Source organism: Carassius gibelio, chromosome B5 (genome assembly GCF_023724105.1).
Source record: "Carassius gibelio isolate Cgi1373 ecotype wild population from Czech Republic chromosome B5, carGib1.2-hapl.c, whole genome shotgun sequence".
Lineage (NCBI taxonomy): Eukaryota > Metazoa > Chordata > Actinopteri > Cypriniformes > Cyprinidae > Carassius > Carassius gibelio.
Window position 1 is genome coordinate 43,056,245 of NC_068400.1, and position 6,000 is coordinate 43,062,244.

The 6,000-nt window shown below is 39.5% G+C and overlaps 1 long non-coding RNA gene across 1 annotated transcript in view; it reads left to right on the forward strand.

The window, feature by feature from the left end:
- LOC127958310 (uncharacterized) overlaps positions 1 to 5,476 on the forward strand; it is a 109,607-nt gene extending 104,131 nt beyond the window's left edge. The window contains exons 2-3 of the long non-coding RNA XR_008154010.1: positions 4,342 to 4,391; positions 4,587 to 5,476. This is a non-coding gene — a long non-coding RNA (uncharacterized LOC127958310). The remainder of the gene's footprint in view (positions 1 to 4,341; positions 4,392 to 4,586) is intronic.
- Positions 5,477 to 6,000: the final 524 nt, after the last annotated feature.

Sequence of the window (6,000 nt, forward strand, 5' to 3'; positions counted from 1 at the left end):
CTCTCTCGTGCTCTTGTCAGCTAATTATACAGAATTAGTATCTTCTTTCACACCAGTGGTGTCATTCTGCCTTAGCCTGATTTGTCCGCTTGTGTGTCTGGGTGCTAAACTTGTGACAACTGACGAGCTCGAAGCAGGCAGATATTAATTATAAGTGAAAAGCTGACAGGTCTGACGTCGCACAAAACAACCCTCGACCCACTCTGGTACTGTAGATACAACCAACACGGGCTTCAGAGGAGTGTTTGGCTCCAGGGATAGAGGGTTTGGAGCAGAATGCACCGCATCTTCTGAGACGCTGAGGTTCAGTCGCACAGTTCCTCAAGGAGTGCGTAGAGGAACGGCGCGTCAGGTCAGGAGTGGTCTGATTCAGAACAGGCAGGTTAGTTGTTTACTTCTTAGTGTAAAAATGATGACAGAAAGAATGAGCAGGAAGCCACGTGTGTCATGTTTGTTCTCCGGAGGGGCACTCTGGTCCATTAATCACTGAAACATAAAGATGGCACCAAATAAAAACAGCAGGTGGAGTGAGCAGAGGTCATTGCTGCCACCCCATGTGTAGGGATGGAACGATTAGCGGTTGGATGATAAATTATGATAAAATTCCCCATGGTTTGTATTACCTTCAACAACAACAACAACAACAACAACAACAAAAAACACAGTTTACAGTAACAGCCTCACATTTAATTTGTGTGAAAACATGGGAAGAGAGAAAAGATAATCAAGCATGAAATAATTAAATCAATCTACCTTTGAAGTTTCTGACATCTTCATAAAAGATTAAATGGCATTTTGTTTTATTCTTCGTTCCATTTAATACCTAATAAAGCAGTGTTCTTGATCGCAGCAGTGATTCTGCTGCTCCAGAAGCGCCACCTGCTGTCAGAGAGTGGATTTACACACACTTACACTACATTCAGTCTGTGAGCAATTTCTGTCCAAATCTGCATGTAAACCCTGTAAACTTTGACCAGTTGATGAAAAACAAGCTTATTTTATGTTATTATTTACACATTTAAACAATTCAGTCTCTAGAATTATTTATTGAGCCAATAAAATGCATATTTTAATTTATCAATCAGTTTTTATTTTGACTTATCTCTTTTCTTTATTTAAAGGCTGAAATGTTTGGTTTACCATTTTATGAATCTTTTTCAAAGCTTTATTTGAACATTTCGTATATACTATTAGATAGACTGTTGTCATTAATGTTGTCATTTAAAATCCGGACATCAATGGTAATGTTATTGCAAACAAAAAGTCATTATATTTGTTGCTTGTTGATTTGAAATACAAAACTTGGTGAAACGATTCATAATGTCAGTAATTTTTGAACATTCCAGTACAATATGATGATAATACTGATTATTGAGATAAAACATTTTCATACCGTTACATCTCCACCTAGAAGAGTTCTGGGTCTGGTCAAGGTCTCGATCCCTGAAGTCTTCTAGATCTATCTCCTCACTCTCCTCCAGACCCATTTGCGGTCTATAGAATAAATGAGGCAGCATAGAGGTGAAGTTCAGGATTCTGAGCTCTTAGGTTATTAATGTTCGCTCCGCCGGGACTGAAAGCCCCAATTGCCTTTTGAAGGTGGACTCCAAATGAAAGACAAGTCCAACAGCCAGGCTTCCTCTATTCTTCTTTTCAACGAGACTAGGATGAAAACAAGGGAGCTTTACACAGTCTGTCCTTCACCTCCCTTCCGGCCTCCAGCCACTTGTCTGTAGAAAGCCAATTTTGAAAAACTGGCTGGAGTGGTTGTTTTATCAACAAGCGGGCCCATTGCCTTCATCCTCCTTTTGATTGGCATGGGGAGGAGAGAACGGCAAAACAAAACAACAAGGGGGAACTCCTAAGAAAGGAAGGAACCGTAAGGAGGAAGAGAAAGAGGCTGAAGAGACAGCTGTTGGGGAGGTTAGTTGGAGATTTCCAGCCATTAACTTCAGACTAAGCTGGCGCTCCCACTTGAGGGAAACAAGGGCTGGAGAAGGTACAGCCCCTGACATGAAAAGAAGCAGGAGCAAGCTTGTTCCAGTGCGCCAAATGTTCAAAAGTGGGCCAACAATGACAGAGACGAGAGTGGCGGGCCGAGAAGGGCTTGTAGGGGCACATGGGGGCGGAGGTGGTTTGGAGCATGGGGATCTCTCTTTCAAAGGCACGATAAACAAGGAAATGAGTCAGTAATCATTTCCAGAAATTGCCTGCCCTCTTCCTCCAGTCCTCAGCAGACTCTCAGCCTCCATTCATTAGGGATTCTGGCCTGATTAAAGTGTTTCAGCATCAGAGTCTTCGGACCAACCGTTCGACCCGTGGAAGCCTCTTTACGTTGGGTTCTTGGTCACAGTGATTGGGCTCGAGCGGTCTCAGCTGCTCTGCCGATGAAGCTGCTGGCTCATTGAGATCTCTTTATGAAAAGACGTCTGCTATTTTCCATTTGGATTTCTGAAATCCAGTTTTTAATACTGATTGCAGCTCAAGCCCTTCCACCCTCTGTAATTTAAAGAATCCATTCGTTCAGTTTAACGTCTTCAGTGAAGAGCAATCCCATTCATCACTTTGATGAATTCTTTCCTGCGAAGCCCGGCTGGGGAAATGTTCAGTGGGTCTGTGGTGTTGCTGCTTGTTGGCGACACCAAAGACCCTCATACAGCTCCACGCACAGAGCCTCATTTCCTTCCTATGAGGTAATGAAGGGCTCTGGAAGTCGGCTTGATGTCATCTTTCCTGTTTCACTGAGCTGCTCAGTCTCAAATCATGTGCTGATAGAAGCTCTGCTCATAGTTACCCTTTCACAATGTGCTCTTGATTGCATTTCAACACAAATGCAGTCTTTTACAACACTGAGTCATAGTTGACAAATTCATGCATACATAGAAAGTGTGTGTGTGTGTCTGCATGCATTTTTATTTGATCCAAAATACATAAAGAGCAGTAATATTGTGAAATATTTGTACTATTTAAAATAACAGCTTTCTATTTGAATATATTTTAAAATAAAATTCCTTCAGATTCTTTTTTTTTCAGATAAATGGTGATCTTTGGATCTTTCTAAAGATCTTGTATTCAACTGTTTTAAAGCTGCAGTCGGTAACTTTTGACGCTCTATCGGTTAATAAACAGAACTGCTTGCGTCTTGCGGAAGAACATCGTAGCCGGAACTACTTCTCTCTGTTTATGTCTATGAAGAATCACAAAGGTACTGGGTTACTCCGCCGCGGTACCGCGGTTTTTCTATATTTTGAACACAAACAAAGTTACGGACCGCAGCTCTGATTGGTTGTTTCTTACCGGGAGCGATGGAGTTTCTGCAAATGGCAATAGGACACTGGGAGGAGCCAGAGGAACTTGATTTATACACAGATTATCTGTCTCATATTCTACTGTCAGGACATAATGACAGGTTTAACAAATATGTAAAAAATATATTTTTACAAAAGTTCCCTACTGCAGCTTTAAATATTGATAATAATAATAATAACAATAATAATTCAAGTAATATTAAATGTCTAAGCAGCAAATCAGGAAATTAGAATGATTTCTGAAGATCATGTGACACTGAAGACTGGAGGAATGATGCTGAAAATTAAACTTTGATCACAGAAATAAATTACAGTTCACATATTCAAATAAAATGTAAAATTATTGCATAAAAATACTTTCAACTAAATAACGTTTCATCACTCAAACTTCAAATCTGTATAAACAACGACACATTTAGAAGATTTCCAGGCATTTTTCATACTGTGAAATTGTATGCTTTTTTAAAAATCACACAAATGTCTTAAGTGTTAATTTTTCTAATTTGAGATTTCTACAACACCTGAAGCTGAATAAATTATATTTACATTGATGTGTGGTTTGTTCGGAGGACAATATTTGTCTGAGATGCAACTATTTGAAAATCTGGAATCTGAGGGAGCAGAAAAATCTAAATATTGAGAAAATCATCTCTAAAGTTGTTCAGATGATGTTCTTAGCAATGCATATTACTAATCAAACATTAAGTTTTGATAAATTTACGGTAGGAAATTTACAAAATATCTTCATGGAACATGATCTTTACTTAATATCCTAATGGTCCCTTCCAGGGTCACAAATAACATTACAAATAGTTCATATGACTTGTATATTAAAACCATACAGGATTGCAACAAGATGGAGAAAGAGAAGATCACTGAATTTTCATTTTTGAAATATTCATTAAAGGAAACTCTCAATATTGTTTTCCTTTGACCTTGTTGGTGTTGAAAGAACTTGATCTTCCTTCTACTACGCAGAAATGGAGCTAAAGTCTTTGATTTCTAACTGCAGTCTTTCTCTTGAACTCTGCAGGCTCCATGCGGTTTGATGCTTCGGGAGGAACATCTGTCTGCTTGGGGAAGGTAAGAGTTAAGAGAAAGCTAAAGTCCACACAGTGGATGGTGGCTGTTTTCTTTTTTCAGCGTAAGGAAGTGTTGTGTTTTATTGGTTTCATATGACACGACAGGCACTTTTTAAGATGTTGTAGTGGCGATGGTAAAAGAGAAGTCTGCCCTCTCTTACATTAAGTGGCCCTGTGATCTTGTGCATATTTATAGGTGCTGTCTTATATCACATGGCTTCCATTTCTGGACTTGTCGGTGCCCCCCGTAGCTGTTTTTACAAGCAGACGAGTGAAGGGGTCAGAGGGTCTGCCCTTCAGCACCCGCTATTGACACCAGTGCATTAATCTTCACTCCACAACACCTAAAAAGGAAAAATGATCACCTTCAGATTCAATGCTAATATAAAGAGTTTTCAGTGTTGTTGTTTTTAAATGCTACAATGCAATGCTCTCCAAGCTTTAAATGCCTATGAAATTGCACTGAGGCCCAAAGATCAGAAATATAAGAAAAAGTAAAAGAAAACAATGAAAGGTGTCTGTTCCTGACAGAGAATATTTACCTGTCCATAAGAAATGAAGGTGAGAGCCTCTTTGGGTCTGAACTCGGAGGAAGTTTTAGTGGCACTAAAAAGGCTCTGTTAAACACCATTTTAAAAGTTCCTAAAAGCATTTTTGCTCTCAGGGGTTGTGCCATTTTTAACTGTGATCGAGTTTCATTTGCAACATAAGTGCACCTGGAAACGCTAGAGACGCTCCTACACACGGCACGCCGCTTGTAAAAGTGGAGAAGGGAAACCAATCAGATTTACTGGTTTCATTAAGGCGTGAGGTGTGTTTTTGACCTCCAGCTCTGCAGTGATCTTGACCTGAAGAGGAACAGCATCATGTTTTCTGATCTTTAACTTAAATAAACAGTAATATTTTGACTGGATGTTCAGGTCTATCCTGTTTACATGCAACTGAAGTTTTGTCACGTTGATCTGAAGTGGAAAGCACGATTGTAGAGAAACAGTGTGACATTTATGGATGTTCTCTCTTGTAACCAGTTCTCTTTTTTAATGTGCATTAAACCGTTGATCGGTGTGTTGTTAAATGACCGGTCAGTGTTAGGATCAGATGTGCTGAGGTCAAGATGAACGTGAACCAAACTCCAGGGAGGAGGCCTTAGCTCTCACTTACATCTCATAAAAATCATTTTTATTAGCACTTCTTGCTTTTAATAGCCCTATTTCAGAAGATCCGAGTGCAGTCAGACAAATGCCTTCTGTGGAAAGAGTCTGGAGTTTCTCAGAAAACAGGAACGCAAACTACAAACGTATTCACTGACAGGAATTGTCCACTGAATGAGGACATTCATGTAATAACACAGTGCAGCTGCTGACCAGGATTAAACATCTATCACTGAAAATGAGATTTTTATGAGAGGGCTTCTGTAATAAATTACAAATATTGGAAAAAATATTCAAGTCTATGAAGTTTGCTTTGTGCAAAAGATTACAAAAACCTATTGCTTGTAAGAGAGGCATAAAGAGATTATGGTTGATAGTAAAATATGATGCACCTGAGTATAACCATTTCTGAATCAGACCGTGGCGAGATGTGAGGAGCGCCTCTAAAATCATCCTGCG